Below are 8,718 nucleotides of genomic sequence, written 5' to 3' on the forward strand. Positions count from 1 at the left end.
TTGCTTGCATGTCTGCATACTCAAGTAAAAGGATGCTGTTTACTCTGGAATGTTCATCGTTTAGACAAATTTTGCCTCATTTGCAATCATGGTGCAATACAGTATAACATTCATTTGTTTTCAGTCAACAGTTTTATTTTTTTCATAATAAATAATTACTTTTCCAATATAATGTGAAACCAGTGTTTTCTTTTAAAGATAAAGTCCGTTTTAACAGTCTTCTTTGTTGTGATAGAAACCCATCTCATCTAACAGAGAGTGGAATTTTATCAGTGCTGTGGGGACCCTGTCCAGAGTACGCCGGGTGCTCAAGGCCAATTTGCCATATGCAGGTGTAAAACCAAGGACACAGCGATCTTACTGTATACACTGGGCAGGGGTACTTTCCTATAACACAAAATACTGACATCACTATTTGGCAAGAAGCCTCTTGTCTGAGCTAGTATAAGAGTGTGCTGCTGACCAGCAGGTGGCTGGCTCCTATGTGCATGGCTGCTTCGTGAGGCTACTTGGAAGAACTGTTTTGTCTGGTGGCTCCTTGGTAGCAATGGCTACTTGATCTGCAATGAAGTCTCTCTTATATGCCTACGACTGCTCGTATCATCTTCATCCACTACCTGGTGTTCACAGGGGTACAACCCCTAGCAGAGAAGTATCTGTACTCCCACGAGTGCTCATGGAACCCAAGGTCAGGATACAGCTGGATTCTGGAATAGGATGGGACCAGAGACCTAGGAATACGAGAAGAAACCAGGAAGTTATCGCTCTCCTACCCATCTCCCTTTTCTGAATCTTTCACTAGAATGGATTCTCTGTCTCCTAGCCCACATTTAACAGAGAAAGGGAATCCCTGGGCACCAGGAAGGCAGTCCAAGTGGATATAATAGAAAATACATTTAGTCCTCTACTTATCAGATCAAGTTAGCAGAGGGGTGGAACTTTCAGCCCCACCCACCAACCTCTGGGAAGGGAAAGGTGTGTGTGTGTGTGTGTGTGTGTGTTTTGGGGGGGCGGGGGAGGGGAGAGCGGGTACTCCCAATGAAGTTATATGAAAACTGAACATTTGATAAGCTGAACACATCCATATGCCAATAGGGTGGTGTACCCCAGTTCCTTGGGGGCCCTTACAGACCTCATCCTGTGTACCTCCATCCGCTGTTCTGTATCCTTTACCTTTATATTACCCTATATAATAAATGCCGGCAGTCAGACATCCCCCGAGGGGTCCCAGATTGGAGAGGGTGTAGGCCGGGCCGAGGGATACCCCCCCTCACTGCATGAATTTCATGCACCGGGCCTCTAGTTTTTTTATAATATACTAGAGTCCCAGTGCACGAATTCATGCACCTTGAAAAACTGGGGCCGCAAGGCAGTGATGGGCACAGGTGATGGTCTTGGCCCTTCCTCCACACTCTTAGTCCCCTGTCTGCTGGCAGTCCTGTTCCTGTCGCTGCCACTCCCATGCGCTGATGGCGCCAGCCCCGCTCAAACCCACTGACGGCGCGGAGCAATTGGGGCCAGCGCCAGCAGCAGGTGTGAGCGGGGCCGACACCATCAGTGGGTGTGAATGGCGGCTGCCGGCCCCAGTCGCTCCTCAGTATCAGGGGAAGGTGGAGAAGCCCTCAGGGGCAATCGGGGCTGGCAGCCACCCCTCACACCCACTGATGGCTTTTAGCAATCGGGACTGGTTTGGGGCGCCGAGCAGTGGGGGCAAGTGGAGCCAGTGCCTGCAGTGGGTGCTAGCAACAGCTCCAGCGCTGGCAGCAGGTGCAAGCGCTGGGTGGGACCACAGTGCACGGGAGCAAAGAATTTTCAGTAACAACCAGAAGCTGGCCCCAATGACAGTGACCAGCACCCTACCTTGGTGTGTCACCACTCACCTGCTCCACCATCCCTCCATGCCCGATGCCTGCCATGTTCGCACTCTGCCTCCTGCTGCTGATGCCATGTTCCATTCGTGCCCCCTGGTGGTCAGCATACTTCATAGAAACACGTTGTTTGGTTGTTCCGTCGTTCTGTCTATGAGCATATTAGCCTTTTATTATATAGGACGAGAGGCCCTGTGCATGAAATTCATGCACAGGCAGGGTCCCTAGGCCTGGCTGGCGACCAGGGTCAATCGGGGCCTTCTGGCTGTCAGCTGGGGCCTTCCTTCTAGCTGCCAGCAGGAGCCTCCCTTCCCCAGCTGCCAGCTGCCATTCGGGGCCTCCCTTCCCTGGTTGCTGGTCAGGGGCTTCCTTCATTCCATGCTGCCCCCTGGTGGTCAGTGCATGTCATAGTGAGTCATTGAACTCCTGGTCTCCCAGTTGAACTCCCAAGGGGACAATTTGCATATTAGGCATATATATATATATATATATATGCCTAATATGCAAATATATATATATAGCCTGGTGCACAAAAATTTGTGCACTCGGGGGTAGGGGGTCCCTCAGCCCGGCCTGTACCCTCTCGCAGTCTGGGCCCCCTCGGAGGTGACCACTTGCTGGCTTAGGCCTGCTCCCTGGGGGATTGGGCCTAAGCTGGCAATCAGACATCCCTCCAGCAGCCCTCAGGGGATGCCCACTTGCCAGCAGGGAGCCGACCTAAGCTGCAGTCGGACATCCTTAGCACTGCTGAGGAGGCAGGATAGGCTCCCACCACCACCGCTGTACTGGCAGCCATCAGCCTGGCTTGTGGCTGAGTAGAGCTCCCCGCTGTGAGAGCGCCCTGACCATCAGAGGGCAGTTCCTGCATTGAGCGTCTGCCCCCTGGTGGTCAGTGTGTGTCATAGTGACCAGTCATTCCCAGTCTTTCTGCTGTTAGGGTCAGTTTGCATATTACCCTATTACTATACAGGATAGAGGCCTGGTGCACGGGTGGGGGGCGGTTGGTTTGCCTGGAAGGGTGATCCGGATCAGGGTAGGGGTCCCGCTTGGGTGCCTGGCTAGCCTGGATGACGGGCTGATGGCTGTTTGCAGCTGGTCACACCCTCTTCAGGGTGGGGGTCCCCACTGGGGTGCATGGCCAGTCTGGGTGAGGGGCTGAGGGCCGTTTTCAGGCTGGCGGGTGACTGAAGCTCCCAGCCTCTCCTTTTCTTCTTCTTTTTTTTTTTTTATTCTGGGATTTATTTACCTTCTATGGCTGTCACTGGAGCTGAGAGCTGGCTCCAGCTGTGAGGCCATGGTTGGCTGAAAGCAGGTATCTGGAGTTTGTTTAGCTTCTATAATTGCAACATTGTTGCATCCGGAGCTCAGAGCTGGGCTGTGGCAGGCGGGGAACCTTGGCTTCCTCCGTCACTGGAGCAAGCAAGCCTCATGTTCGCTTCAGCTGCATGGCTGCTGGCCGCCATCTTGGCTGGCAGTTAATTTGCATATCTTGCTGATTAGCCAATGGGAAGGGTAGAGAAGTTATGGTTAATTACCATGTTTCTCTGTTATTAGATAGGATAGATTGGTAAGTATAAATGTCTCTGAGTTCTGTGAGCCACTCCAGAAAAGTGCAGATTTGGTATAGAAGTTTAGGAATTTTTTTTAAATGTTTTTTTTTAAAAATATATTTTATTGATTTTTTACAGAGAGGAAGGGAGAGAGATAGAAAGTTAGAAACATCGATGAGAGAGAAACATCGATGTGCCCCTACTGGGGATGTGCCCGCAACCCAGGTACATGCCCTTGACCAGAATCGAACCTGGGACCTTTCAGTCTGCAGGCCGACGCTCTATCCACTGAGCCAAACTGGTTCCAGCGAAGTTTAGGAATTTTGACCTCAATTTGAGTTCTGCTATAGAACTTTAGTAGGTGAACATATTTTTTTCTGATAAACACTCAAAACTACATAGGGTTTCATCCTGCCAATTTTTAAAAACAGTTTTAGGTAGATAAAATTAAGTTTAAACTACATGTTTACAGTTGTTAAAATTCAAATGAGTAAATTTGAAGACCTAATTGACTTTATTAAGTGATTTGAGAATCAGGCACCACCCCACCATCTAGCAACTAGAAGGTCACTTGATGAGATGTACAAAAGGGGAGGTTTTGATAGGATGAGGATGAACTAAGAAATAAGAGTTAACTAGTGTGGGACTAAAACATTAAAAGGGCAGATTATTTCAGGTAAGGATGCCTTCCCTTAGAGCAGCAGTTCTCAACCTCTGGGGTTGTGACCCATTTGGGGGTCAAACGACCCTTTCACAGAGGTCGCCTAAGACCATCGGAAAACACATATATAATTACATATTGTTTTTGTGATTAATCACTATGCTTTAATTATGTTCAATTTATAACAATGAAATTGGGAGTCACCACAACATGAGGAACTGTATTAAATAGTCGCTGCATTAGGAAGGTTGAGAACCACTGCCTTAGAGGCAAGGAGGGAGTCTTAGGCAGATGGGGACCCTGAAAAGAAAGATTGACTTGAGGTGAACTCCAAGAAGGAACTTATCTGCTGAGATAGACTCCCCAGATTTTATAAATGATAAGAATCCATCCTGCCGAAACTGGTTTGGCTCAGTGGATAGAGCATCGGCCTGCGGACTGAAAGGTCCCGGGTTCGATTCTGGTCAAGGGCATGTACCTGGGTTGCGGGCATATCCCCAGTAGGAGATGTGCAGGAGGCAGCTGATCGATGTTTCTCTCTCATCGATGTTTCTAACTCTCTATCTCTCTCCCTTCCTCTCTGTAAAAAATCAATAAAATATATAAAAAAAGAAAAAAAAGAAAAAAAAAAAAGAATCCAGTGGCTCCTCACGTGCTCTATATGGGGAAAAATCTCAGACTGAACTCTTGGCTTCCTGTGCATGCTTCATTTGTTTATGCATCTGAGTCAACCACTGCAGGGAAACCCTGATTTTATCTTTCTACCAATGGACAGCCCTGTCCAATCAGAACTGCACAATTTAAATTCAGAACAAGGACCTATGCTCAAAAGAGGCTTGCAGAAGGATTTCACATTCTGTGGGAAATTTTAGCAATACGCCTGACATAGGGATTCTGAATTCCTCTGCTTAAAAACAAATCAAAAACAGCAGAAACAGTGGCTCCTTTGGAAACCTGTTCTTTTTTTTTTACAGTTTTTTTTTTATTTAAAGAAAAACTATTTTAAATATAATAATGTTACATGCAATAAACATTAATATCTTAAGAAAAACGATTTTAAATATGTTACATGCAATAACACAAATTATTCAGAAAAAGATCTTACATATAATAATATTACATGCAATAAACATTAATATTTAAATAATAAAAGGATTTAAAATATAATAATATTACCAAAACTGTACTAACATAGGATGATATCACAAAAGTTGTAGGAAATATTAAAAATCTGCAAATAACAGGATTACTTCTGTTACATTCTAGAACAGTGGTTCTCAACCTTCTGGCCTTTTAAATACAGTTCCTCATGTTGTGACCCAACCATAAAGTTATTTTTGTTGCTACTTCATAACTGTAATGTTGCTACTGTTATGAATCATAATGTAAATATCTGATATGCAGGATGGTCTTAGGCGACCCCTGTGAAAGGGTTGTTCAACCACCAAAGAGGTCGCGACCCCACAGATTGAGAACTGCTGTTCTAGAATATTTTTCCCCCTATGGCTCTACTTTTGTTCATCAGTTTATGTTGTTCATTATATTCCACAAATGAGTGAGATCATATGATATTTATCTTTCTCTGACTTGCTTATTTCACTTAGCATGATGCTTTTAAAGTCTATTTTGTCAGATATGAGTATTGATACTCCAGCTTTTTTTCTTTTTCTTTTCCATTTGCATGGAAATTTTTTTTCCATTTCTTCACTCTCTTCTTTTTTTCTTTTTTTTTTCACTCTCTTCTTGTGTGTGTCTTTTGTTTTGAGGTGGATCTCTTGTAGACAGCATGTAGTTGGGTCATGTTTTTGTAACCATTCAGCTACCCTACACCTTTTAATCCATTTACATTTAGGGTTATTATTGAGAGGTATTTATAGCCATTTTAATTCTGTATGGCTTCTTCTCAGCAATCCCTTTAGCATTTCTTGTAATGCTGGTTTGGTGGTGATGAACTTCTTTAGCCTTTTCTTTGTCTGGGGAGCTCTTAATTGACCATCTATTTTGAATGATAGCCTTGCTAGATATAGTAATCTTGGTCTCAGATCCTTGCTTTCCATTACCTTGAGTACTTCATGCCATTCCCTTCTGGCCTGTAGAGTTTCTGTTGAGAAATCAGGTGTATTAGGTAGAGCCGCTAGGTCTGCTATGCTTGGTAGAGTGGCCTACTGTAGCAGGGGTCCTATAGGGTCCAATGTCAGGGCTCTGATGCATAAGCCCAAACAGGCCATTCATACAAAAAAAGCCACTTGGTTGGGTCTGCAAGTTGGATGGGCAGGGTCTCAAGGTGGGGTGAACAGTTTTAGTCAGGTTGATGGAGTCACAGACATGGCACCTGCCTGCTGGCTTTGTAGGGGGAAGGGCAGGGAAAAGAAACAATGGCCTCTGTCAACACTTCTATCTGGGCGAAAGCTGCCCCTCCAGCTCATGCCAGAAAATTCAGTTCCTCCCAGTATATTCCTGGTGCCCCAGTGCTGGATCTCTAAGCGAGTGAGTCTGAGTAAGCCTGTGCATGGCCCTTTAAGAGGAAAACCTCAGACTCCAGAAGCCCTCTGTCTCACTCAGCCAAAATCCAAGCTAGGTTTTGCAGCCACAAGTTATAGGGACTTTCCTTCTTGGCACTGGAGCTCTCTTCTTGGGGGCTTGGTGTGGGGCTGGGACCCCTTGCTCCTCAGGGGGACCTCTGCATCTGAGATATCGCTCCCAATTTTGATTCGCCACACGTGAAAGTAGGACCAGTCCGTTTGCATCTCCTACCAGTCTGGATGTGACTTCTTCTTTATAGCCTTACTTGTAGGACTTCTGTTCAGCTAGATTTCAGGTGGTTCTGAATGATGGTTATCCTATAGTTTAGTTGTAATTTTGATGCAGTTGTGGGAGGATTCAAGTACTCAATTTACCTATGCTGCCATCTTGACTGGACCCCCCCCCCCGCCCCGAGCAATCTTTCAAAAGGGTAAATCTGATTAACTTCTCTTCTTGAAACTTTTCAAAACTTGCTCACTGTCTATCACTTGGTCTCCTAGTCTCCCAGTGATTAGATCCCAGACATCATGCAGGCCCATTTCATACTCATTTTTCACTGATCTTTTAGTTCCAGAAGAGCATCATGCTTCCTTCCATCTCAAGACCCTTGCAAATGATGCTCACTCTGCTAGGAATGCTCTTTCTGACTTTCTTAGATAATACCTACTTATCCTTTGGATCTCTGTTTAAAAATTACTTCTTTTTTTAATATCTTTTTAAAAATTTATTTCAGAGAGAGGAAGGGAGAGGGAGAGACAGATAGAAACATCAATGATGAGAGATAATCATCGATTGGCTGCCTCTTGTATGCCTCCCACAGGGGTTCGAGCCCAGAACCTGGGCATGTGTCCTGACAGGGAATTGAACCCTGACCTCCTGGTTCATAGGTTGATGTTATTTATTTAGAAAAGTTGTGCCTGATCTCCTAGACTAGACCAAGCCCTATTTTCATTAAACTCTTTTTTAATCTGGAGTTTTATAATTTTATATGACTCTGATTAGTGTTCCATTCCTTGAAGACTGTTAGCTCTTAGATAGCAGGGGCTGTCCCTTTGTCATGTGTGGCATTTCCCACTTAGTGCCTACCCCAATGCTTAGCCCATAGTAGACGTGCATTAAATACTTGTGGAATGAATGGAAAAATGAAGTGAAAAAACATTGGACTGTAGAGTAGGCAATGCGGGTTATAGTGAAAGCCTCACCAATGACTATATGTGTGATCTTGAACAGAATATGGAATCTCTATTGACCTCAGTTTCTTTACTGAAGATGAAGAAATTGAAGTAGATTATTTTTACTGTCCCTTTTTAGTTTTGAAGTTCTTTGATTACATGGATGGCCATCTGTTACCTGGTTTGTTTTTTTTTGTTTGTTTGTTTTTTTAAGTACATATTATGTTGTAAAATATTCTGAAAAGCAAAGACTTTGTGCAGTAGGCTGTCTATATCTGCAGGTTTTGCATTCATAGATTCAACCAACCAGGGATCAAAAATATTTGAAAAAAATTCCAGAGAAATTTAAAAAGCCAAACTTGAATTTGCCGCACACTGAGCACTATGATGAAGTAATTTGTAGGCATACCCTGCTGTAGCCTACATGCAAATACAACATTTCCCACAAGGGACTTGAGCATCAGCAGGTTTTGATATCTGCAGGGGTTTCTGGAACCAATCCCTGTGATACCCAGGAACAACTTGTAAAATACCACATTGCAATTTATAATACTGCTTAACAGTGGATATTTTTCACTAAAGTAATTTAGAAAATCTTAAAATGTGGGACTAAAAATTTAAACAGAAACAATCACAGAAAGATAGTTTAAGGCAGCTGACGCATTAACAATAACATGTATTCAGCTCTATTTTTTTTCTTTACTCAGCTCTAGTTTCTTTTTTTCCTTCTTTCTTTCTCATCCTCTTTTTTCTCCTCTTCCTTCTTGTCTTTGTCTCTCTCCTGCCCCCCTCCTCCTTCTTGCTATTGTCGACATAAGAAACACCCAAACCTGTAGAGAATTTTTATGAGTTTATTGAGCCAAATTAACATAGGCTGGGGAGCAAGATCTCAAATTCTCCAGAGAATAACAGTTTTGTAGCTTCTTTTATGCATTTGAAGTAAG

This window comes from Myotis daubentonii, chromosome 1, assembly GCF_963259705.1.
Source record: "Myotis daubentonii chromosome 1, mMyoDau2.1, whole genome shotgun sequence".
Classification (NCBI taxonomy): Eukaryota; Metazoa; Chordata; class Mammalia; order Chiroptera; family Vespertilionidae; genus Myotis; species Myotis daubentonii.